Raw genomic sequence first — 10,201 nt, forward strand, 5'->3', positions numbered from 1 at the left:
AATTCTGGACATTATGCATGATTGTTTTGTAAGCTCACAATTTCTCAAATAAAAATATTTTAAAAATCCAAAAAAATCAGCATAAGCCTTCTTTAAAAAAAAAAATATATATATATATATATATATAAAAAAACGCTCACAGGTGAGCCCCTAATCTCACTTTAAACCACTGAGCACAATGAGAAATGCTCCAGCCAGTCAGACAAGCTCTTGCCTTTCTGAAATTTACAAGTTGTGTGGTTTTGCAAATTGGACAACTTCTGCAATCAGGCAAACAGTGTGCATTGTCAGAACAAACTGTGGTTGGCTTTTACTGTTTAGGTTTAGAGATGACTCAGAAGTGCATTGGGGCTCGCAGTGTGGAGATTTCTGATAAGGAGAAAGCTTGTGGGAAATTTGGAAGTGACGCTGGCCCCTGGTAATTGATGACAGGAACTTTTAGCTTTAGAAAGTATTTGTATTTCTGGATTAATTTCCATACCTCAAACATCTCTGGAACAATGGTGGGTCATTTAAATTGATTATTTCTTGAACAGCCACCATGGTCTAGTATTGAGTGCTGCACCAAGTAAACATTTGTATTTCATTATTTTCATATGCATACTTAGCCAGTATTTCTGTAGTGCTCACCCAGGGCCGGGTACTGTTCTCAGCACTCTATGTATTTTAATTCTTTTGTTCCTTACAACTATCTCATATTTATGGATGATGAAAATGAGCTATGGAGAGGTCAAGTTGCTTGTTGTGAGTAGCTCCTGTCAGGCACCAACCACTGGGTGACTTAAACAACAGGAATTTATAGTATCCCAATTTTGGAGGTTTGAAGATCAACCTCAAGGTACTGCCAGGTCATGCTGTCCGCAGAGTCTGTAGCATTCTGGAGCTGGCCTGCCATGTTCAGGGACCCTTAGCTTGCCTCTCTGCCTCTGTTTCATGGTCCCCTTCCCCTCTCTCTGTCTCTCTGGCTTCTACTGACTGCAGCTGAACTACTTCTGCACTATAAGGACTAGTCTTATGGATCGTGGCCCACCCTGATTCAATTTGGCCTCATCCAAGTGGGCCCTTCGGAGATTCTATTCACAAATGAATCTGCAGCTTAATTGATAAAAACATCTTCAGAGGTCCTAAGTACAAGCGGGTTCACCATAGGACTTAAACCCGCCTTTGTGGGGGATATGATTCAATCCCCAGCAGCTCCCGGTGACCTGTCCTCTTGATACGTGCCTCCTTGCGTGAGGGTTAGACCTACCGACTCGCTTAAATGAATAGAATACTGCAGAAGTGATGGGATAGCACTTCCGAGATTAGGTGACAAAAAGACTGTTACCGCTGTTTTTCTCTCTGTCGCGGTCCCCTCTCTCCCTCTCTGTTGGTAATGCCAGGTTGCAAGCAGCCCTATCAGAAGGACACCTGACGAGGAACTGACATCTCTGGCCACAACAACTGGAAGCAGTGAGTGAGTTTGATTCTCCCCGAGTTGAGCCTTGAGCTGACTGGAGCCCTGGCGGACAGTTCAGTTGCACTTGTCAGACTCTGAGCCAGAGGACCCAGCTGAGCTGACACACAGACACTGTCAGGTAATAAATGTTTGCTGTTTTAAGCCACTAAGTTTTGAGGTAATTTGTTATATGGCAATATATAATAATATATTTGTCCAATGTCACCAAGCTCACGTGTGCAAAGAAATGCAAAGTATATAGGCCCTCTACTTTTTCTCTCTGAAATTATTTTTATGACAATGCCATTTAAATAGAAACTCATCTTAGAATAAAATGTTTATGGTTATTATTAAATACAGTTATAAAAACAAAAAATTAAAATCGAATACCAAAACCCCAAAAATAATATTTTAATTTTAAATTTTGATTTAAATTCTTATTTCTAGAATGATAATTTGATGTGATGGAAGATGTGCTAAAGTAAAATCAACATTTAGTTTGGAAACAACCTCGTTGCCCATCAACAGAAGAATGGTTGGATAAATTATGGTAAAATCATTCTACAAAATCCTCTGCAGCTTGAAAAACATCTCTAAGGCATATTGTTATATAGAAAAAGCAAGCTGCAGCAAAAAAACCCCCAAATGATCCCATTTCTGTAAAAAGAACCATGCAAAACAAAACCACTATTTCTTTATCTATCTGCGTTCAAGGGAGTTGAAAGGTCTAGAAGGAGACGGCAAACTGATGACAGGGATTGCCTCTGGGGAAAGGAGTGTGAATGGATGGGGCAGGGGTTTTACTTTTTACTTTCTATATTTCTGTTTTGTTTTGTTTTTGCAAGGGGAATACATTTATGTGTTTCTTGCATAATTTTTTTTTTTAAAGTGCCATCCTTTCCTTTCTGGGGTTTCTTTGGGTGGGCGGTGAAAATTTATCCACAAGCAAGTGTTAATACCAAAGCCAGGTGGTATAGGACTGGTGCCAAAAATGAGTGATACAGAAAGGTCAACCAGCCCCCCTCCCCCCCAAAGAGGTGAGCCTTACCCTGCCCACAGAGGCTAGGGGCTTCAGCCAGGACTTTGGGTCCGGGCGGTGATTTGCTAAAATTGGTATTTTAATAAGAGTAACTCAATAGCAACATGAGATTAGAACTTGGAGACCTAGGAAAAAAGGAAGTAGGTACGTTGGGAAGTCTGAGAGACTTCCCAGCTGTCTGAGAGAAGCAGAAATTCATTGCTGGGACAGGGGTCAGGCTGGAGCTGTGAGCCAAGAAGCCATAGCCCTTGGCTGACCAAGGGCAAAGTCAACAGTGTCACGTTTGGAGGCCAAGGATAAAATTAAACCTAGGCTTGATTTCTTAGGGAGTTAACAGTCCAGAGGGGGAATAATATTGAGAGCTAACCCTTGCACAGTGCTTACTGTACATCAGCGACTGTTTTAAAGCACATTGCATTTAATCCTTATAAGAATCTTATGAGGTATCGGCGATTATTCCCATTTTATAGATGAAGAAAGTAAGGATCCGGCAGGTATAATACTTTATCCCAGGTCGTACACTGGTAAGTAGCAGAATCAAGATTTGAATCCAGGCTTGTTTAATGTCATTCCCTTAACCACTCTACTGTCCTGGCACAAATTCTTTTTGAAATCTAATACAGTGTGACAGGCAGTGGACTTGGCCCAGTGGTTAGGGCGTCTGTCTACCACATGGGAGGTCCGCGGTTCAAACCCCGGGCCTCCTTGACCCGTGTGGAGCTGGCCCATGCACGGTGCTGATGCACACAAGGAGTGCCATGCCACACAGGGGTGTCCCCGTGTAGGGGAGCCCCACGTGCAAGGCGTGCGCCCCGTAAGGAGAGCCGCCCAGCACGAAAGAAAGTGCAGCCTGCCCGGGAGTGGTGCTGCACACATGGAGAACTGACACAACATGATGATGCAGCAAAAAGAAATACAGATTCCTGTGCCACTGACAACAACAGAAGCGGAAAAAGAAGATGCAGCAAATAGACACAGAGAACAGACAACCAGGGGGGGAGGGGAGAGAAATAAATATTAAAATAAATAAATAAAATAAAATAATACAGTGTGACAAATGCCTTTACAATGTTGGGGATACAAAGGAGGGTGAAGCTAATGCCCCTGGACACGATGGGGAAGATCGGAAGAAAAAGGGCTATTATTGGACATGGGTTTTGAATTAAGAGTAGGAGTATGCCCTATACTAGGATCATCTAAAAATGGACCAAGGACTTAAATATAAAAGCCAGGACCATAAAACTACTGGGAGAAAATGGTGAGAAACATCTTAAAGTCCTTGTGGTAGGTAGTGGTTTGTTGGACCTTATACCCAAAGCATGCACAACAAAAGAAAAAATAAATACATGGGACCTTGTCAAATTTAAGCATATTTTAACATCATAGGATATTGTCAAAAAAGTGAAAAGGCAGCTGACTCAGTGGGAGAAAATATTTGGAAATCAAATATCTAATAAGTGTTTAACATCCATGATATATAGGGAAATGGATGTGGCTCAAGATTATAGCACCAATTACATCCTTGGCTCCTACTGCACAGCCAGCAAAGGAGAAAGGGCAGAAAAACCTATACTGCACCCAGAATAAATACTCCTGTAATCCAGATGCTAAGACACCAACAAAAAATTACAATCCACACCAAGAAACAGAAAACTATGGCCCAGTTAAAGGAACAAGATAAGCCTCCAGATGACATAAAAGAGTTGAGACAACTAATCATAGATGTTCAAACAAATCTCCTTAATAAATTCAATGAGATGGCTAAAGAGATTAAGGCTATTAAGACGACACTGCATGAGCACAAAGAAGAATTTTAAAGCATACATAGAAAAATAGCAGATCTTATGGGAATGAAAGGTGAAATAAATGAAATTTAAAAAACGTTGGAATCATATAATAGCAGATTTGAGGAGGCAGAAGAAAGGATTGGTGAACTTGAAGAAATGGCCTCTGAAAGTGAACATACAAAAGAACAGATGAAGAAAAGAATGGAAAAAATTGAACAAGGTCTCAGGGAACTAAATGACAGCAAAAGGCATGCAAACATATGTGTCATGGGTGTCCCAGAAGAAGAAGAGAAGGAAAAAAGGGGCAGAAGGAATATTTGAAGAAATAATGGTAGAAAATTTCCCAACCCTATTGAAGGACATAGATATCCCTGCCCAGGAAGCACAAAGTACTCCCATCTGAAAAAATCCAAATAGACCAACTCCAAGGCACATACTCATCAGAATGTCAAATGCCAAAGGCAAAGAGAGAATTCTGAGAACAGCAAGAGAAAAGCAATACATAACATATAAGGGTTACCCAATAAGATTAAGTGCTGATTTCTCACTAGAAACCATGGAGTCAAGAAGACAGTGGTCTGATAGATTTAAGACACTAAAAGAGAAAACTTCCAACCAAGAATCTTATATCCAGCAATACTGTCTTTCAAAAACAAGGGCAAGATTAGAATATTAACAGATAAACAGAAACTGAGAGAATTTCTAAGCAAGAGACCAGATATTCAGGAAATACTAAAGGGTATGCTAGAGCCTGAAAAGAAAAGACAGGGGAGAGGGTTTGGAAGAGAGTCTAGAAGTAAAGATTACATCAATAAAAGTAACTAAAAGTGTCAAAAGAGTGGTGAAAATAAAATATGACAGATAAAACTCAAATAGGAATAAATTTAACCAACGACAAAAAGCACTTGTATTCAGAAAACTGTTTCTCAATGTTATAAGAAATGATAAAAGGCCTACATAACTGGAAGAACATTCCATGCTCATGGATTGGAAGGCTAAATATCATTAAGATGTCAATTCTACTCAAATTGATATACAGATTCAATGCAATCCCAATAAAAATTCCACCAGCTTAAAAAAAACTCAAAACATAACCATCAAATTTATTTGGAAGGGTAAGGGTTCCTGGATAGCCAGAATCATCATAAAAATGAAAAGTGAACCCTCATCTCCAGACTTTAAGTCATATTACCTAGCTGTCGTAGTAAAAACAGCATGGTACTGGCATAAAGACAGACACATAGACCAAGGGAACCAAATTGATGGTTCAGAAACAGACCCTCACATGTATGGTCAAATGATTTTTGACTAGCTGTCAAACCCACCCAGCTTGGGCAGAATAGTCCATTCGACACATGGTGCTGAAAGAATTTGGATATCCTTATCCAAAAATTAACTCAAAATGGATCAAAAACCTAAAAATAAAAGCAAGAACCAAAAAACCTCGAGAAGAAATTTTAGGAAAATATCTTCAAGACCTGGTGGTAGATGGTGGATTCTTAAAGGAGATAAGAGAAGGACTGAGATGCACTACTGATGTTTGACACATGTAGCAATTAATTAGTTTTACTGTAAAAGTGTGGAAATGTATAGAGTGGGTGGTAACACATAGTGAGTAACAGCTAGTTCATACATGGGGATGAAAATCATAGTCTAGGGATGTAAATACCAATCGTCAGAATGCTAGAGAACGATCTAGGAACTGAATAGCACAGCAAACCAAGAGGTGAATGAGAATTGTGGTTGATGGTACAGATGCAAGAGTGTCCCTTGTGAACTAGAGCAAAACTACTGCAGAGTGTTGGAAAGGTGGAGAAGCATGGAAAAAATACAGCTGGAGTGACCTATGAACTGTGGTTAGCAGTAATAATATAATATTCTTGCATCTATGTGAAAGATGTACTGTTTTGATAATGAGGCAGTGGAAAATGTGAGCCAAATGTACACTATGGACATGGTAACAATCAGATGATATTATCTTATCTGTAGCAAATTTCCACCACAGTGTGGTGTGTTGATGAAGGGGGGGTGTTTGGGAATTCTGCACATGTGCATGATTGTTTTATAAGTTTACAACTTCCGTCATAAAAAATATATTTAAAAAATATAATAGGGTGAGTTTGGGGAAAAACACACCAAATGTAAGATAAGGACTATGATTAGTAGTAAGATTTCTACAATATTATTTCATAATTTATGACAAATATCTCACGACAATGCAAGGTGTTGGTGGAGGGTTGATGTATGGGACCCCTGTATGATGTAGTACATGTTTGCTTTGTAAGTTCACAACTTTTACTATCCACTTAATTGTTTTTGTATGTTCATATAAAAATGATATAAAGATAATAATAATAGGGTTGGTTGGGGAAAAACTTCAATTAGTAGTAATATTTTGACAATGCTCTTTAATCATTAGTTAAAAAGGTTTAACAACAATGCAAGTTATTGGTGGTAGGGTGAGTTGTGAGAGTCCTGTGTGATGTTATGTATGTTTGTTTTGTAAATTCACAACTATTATTATACACTTGTTTGTGTGTGTTTATGTATGAGTGATATACTTCAATAAATTTTTTTAAATGGGCAAAAGACTTGACTAGACATCTGCCCAAAGAAGAAATACAAATGGCAAAAAAACACATGAAAAAAATGTTCAACTTCAGTAATGATTAGGGAAATGCAAATCAAAACTACAATGAGATATATCATTTCACACCTGTCAGCATGGCCAGTATTAAAAAGACAGAAAACGACAAGTGTGTTAGAGAGGATGTGGGGAGTAAGGAATACTTATTCATTGTTGATGGGAATGCAGAATGGTACATCCACTGTGGAGGTCTGTTTGACAGTTTCTAAAGAAGTTGAATATAGATTTGCCATGTGAGCCGGCAATACCACCACTGGATATATACCCAGAAGAACTGAGAGCAGTGACATGAACAGACATTTGCACACCGATGTTCATAGCGGCATTATGCGTCATTGCCAAAAGTTGGAAACAACCCAGGTGTCCATCAACCAATGAATGGATAAACAAACTGTGGTGTATTCGCAGGATGGACTATTAAGCAGCTGTAAGAAGAAATGAAGTCGTGAGACATATGGATCAACCTGGAGGACATTATGTTGAGTGAAGCAAGCCAGACACAAAAGGACAAATACTGCATGATTGCACTACTATGAGCTAAATATATTGTGTACCAGATTGTATGATCCCATTTATATAAAATGTAAATATAAATCAATTCGTAAAGATAAAAAATGCCAGAGTAGGAGTCTGACAAGTAAAGAAGAGGGTAAGGAATGTAGTCAGGCAGAGGACACAGCACACATGAGGATGTGCAGGGTCTGAAACTCTTACCTAACCTGGGGGAGCCTTGTGTTCTCTCTCCTCTGTGTATACCCCAAAGCAGCCTTCTGCTCCCCTACTCTATCTGAACTTGCAGATAGAACCGCATATCCGGGTGGTTAAGCCCCTGTCATCTCACCCAGGACTATGTATTCCTAGACTTTGAGTCCTAGTGAGACCAACAGCTTTAGTCCTTAGTGAGAAACGAAGAAAGGCATCTCTTTGGGCAGAGGAGAGAGGGTGTCCTGAATCATCTCCCCATCCCACATGTCTCTAGGCTTGACCGGGCATTCTCTGGAGAGCATCAGCCATCTCAGGCCCAACACTAGAAGGAGGATCATAAAGAACCACCTGACATATCCTTGAGGCCTCAAATAATACATTTCTCTCTCTGAGGCCAATTTTGTCTGATTGAAAATGCAATAACAGGCTGTCACTGAGTCTGAAACAGAGAGGGTAAGACAAGGGAGAATCTGACTACTTAACGGAAAGCAGGTGATTTTTAACATCCGTTGCTCCAGTGTCTGTTCTACCGAAAGTCAGAAAAGGTAGAAAAGCCTGTGCATGGAGCTTGCTTCCTGGTTCTCACTTACCCACAGCTGTGCCCCTTCCTCTTCTGTTTCTTTGGACTTGGTGCATGACTGCGTCACTGCCCCACGTTTGCTTGCCTGGGACTCGCTTCTCCTTCCCACTCAGCCTAGTTCTGCCCCCTCAGCATCCTTCACCTGCTGCCCCTGCCTTTATCGAGGCTTGAACACGTCACGGGGGCTTTGCCTCTGGGTGCCAGCCTCTTCCTCCTCCAGCCCTTTCTTGGGCACAAGCATAAATAACGCTGGCAAGCCAACAGCTGGATACCGGGTAATGGATGTCACAGCAATAAGTAATAAGATGCCTACTGGCTAAAGTAATCTTTCATTCATCAAGTGTAAAACTAAGTGCTTCTGTGTGTCCTGCTCTGGGTTGGATCAGCAGGCAGCACAAGCGCAGGCTCTGAGGACACAAATCGGGAGCCTGAAAGCATCCAGGAAACTGGAAACTTGTGCTCTCCAATTCTCTCTTGTAAAGAAGACTAACTCTCCTTTCTCTTTCTGCAAACTAGCTTTCACAGCTTTCAAGAGCACGGGGTCGAATGTGGCTAGCCCGCAGATTTTGAGTTTATTGTCCTCTATTTAGTTCCCTTTCTTCAAGGATGTTGCACCAGCAGATCTCAACTTCAGGCCTGTCTCAGGTGAGAGAATCTGGCCCAGGTGAGGTCAGGTGACCATGTCCAGTCAGCTAAGGTGGACAGACAGGTTCTCTCAATACAAACACGGCTGCCAGCTGCCCACCCTTGTCGGTGGGGGGAAAGAATTCTGAGAAGGGGGATTTGGGGCTGGCCGGGCAATTCAAAAGTTGTCTGTTATGGAAAGATACGACCTCTGATTTCTCAAAACCTAAGCTCTGTTAGGGAACTTGAGTGGTGAGGTAGGGTTACTTCAAACCACTTTTTACCTGGCCGTTTCTCAGAGGTGTTTACAGTGACCAACCTTGAGGGGGGAGCAGGATTTCTTATTATGTGCTAGAAAAGTGATGGATTTCCCAGCTCAGTGCTCCTCAGCCGTGACACAGACCTACTGTGGGCACGGCATCCATTTGGGCCGTATTGTGCCCTCAAGGGACTCAGAGTTAAGGGGAACCAACCAAAGTGCTGACACTGGCACTGCTTGTTTGCCAAGGGCAGTGGAGCGCTCTGTCTCTGACCCAGGAGTTTTGTCTTTGCGGCATCTGTGAATAGTAGCTTATTAGCTTGTAAGTAGGGTAAAATTAAATCCCAGACCTGGTAATAGTCTTCCTCCCCTTCTTGTTTCTTAAAGCCAGAAAGAATTGAGAAGCTATCATTTGCAATCCGAAAGTGCTGTCTCATCATCAGTTGAGTTAATGTATGAGTGAAATCTTCTAATATATACCCCCAGTATATGTAGCCCCATAATAAACTGTTTTTTTTCAAATAGCTTTATTAAGATCTAATTGGGATACAATAAACCACATATATTTAAAATGTGCAAATTTATAAGTTTTGACATACATTTACCAGTGAACCCCCACCATAATTATAATACACCTAAAGATAGATTCTTTTTCCTTTTATCCCTTTAATGTTTTAACATTTTTTATGGAAATATTCAAACATACACAATAGTAAAGAAAATAGTATAATAAACTCCCGGGTACACATCACCCATCATTTATCAACATTCTGTCAATTTTGTTTCATCTACAAACACCACAATTTTAACATTTTGCTGGAATATTTTATTTTATTTTTTGTTTTGTTTCTTTGTTGTTGCTGTTTTTTTGTTGGAATATTTTAAAGCAAATCCCAGATTTGATATTTTACACATAAATATTTCAGTGTATCTCTTTAACAGAATATATCTTTAATATAGCCACAATGGCACAACCAAATCCTACAAAATGAATAGTTCTTTAATATCATCTAATACATGTTCTCTGGTATTCAATTTCCCCAGGTAACTGAAAAATGTGTTTTTACAGTTTGTTCAAATCAAGATCCAAACAGGTTCACAGATTGCATTTGTTTAATATGT

Source organism: Dasypus novemcinctus, chromosome 4, assembly GCF_030445035.2.
Source record: "Dasypus novemcinctus isolate mDasNov1 chromosome 4, mDasNov1.1.hap2, whole genome shotgun sequence".
Taxonomy (NCBI): domain Eukaryota; kingdom Metazoa; phylum Chordata; class Mammalia; order Cingulata; family Dasypodidae; genus Dasypus; species Dasypus novemcinctus.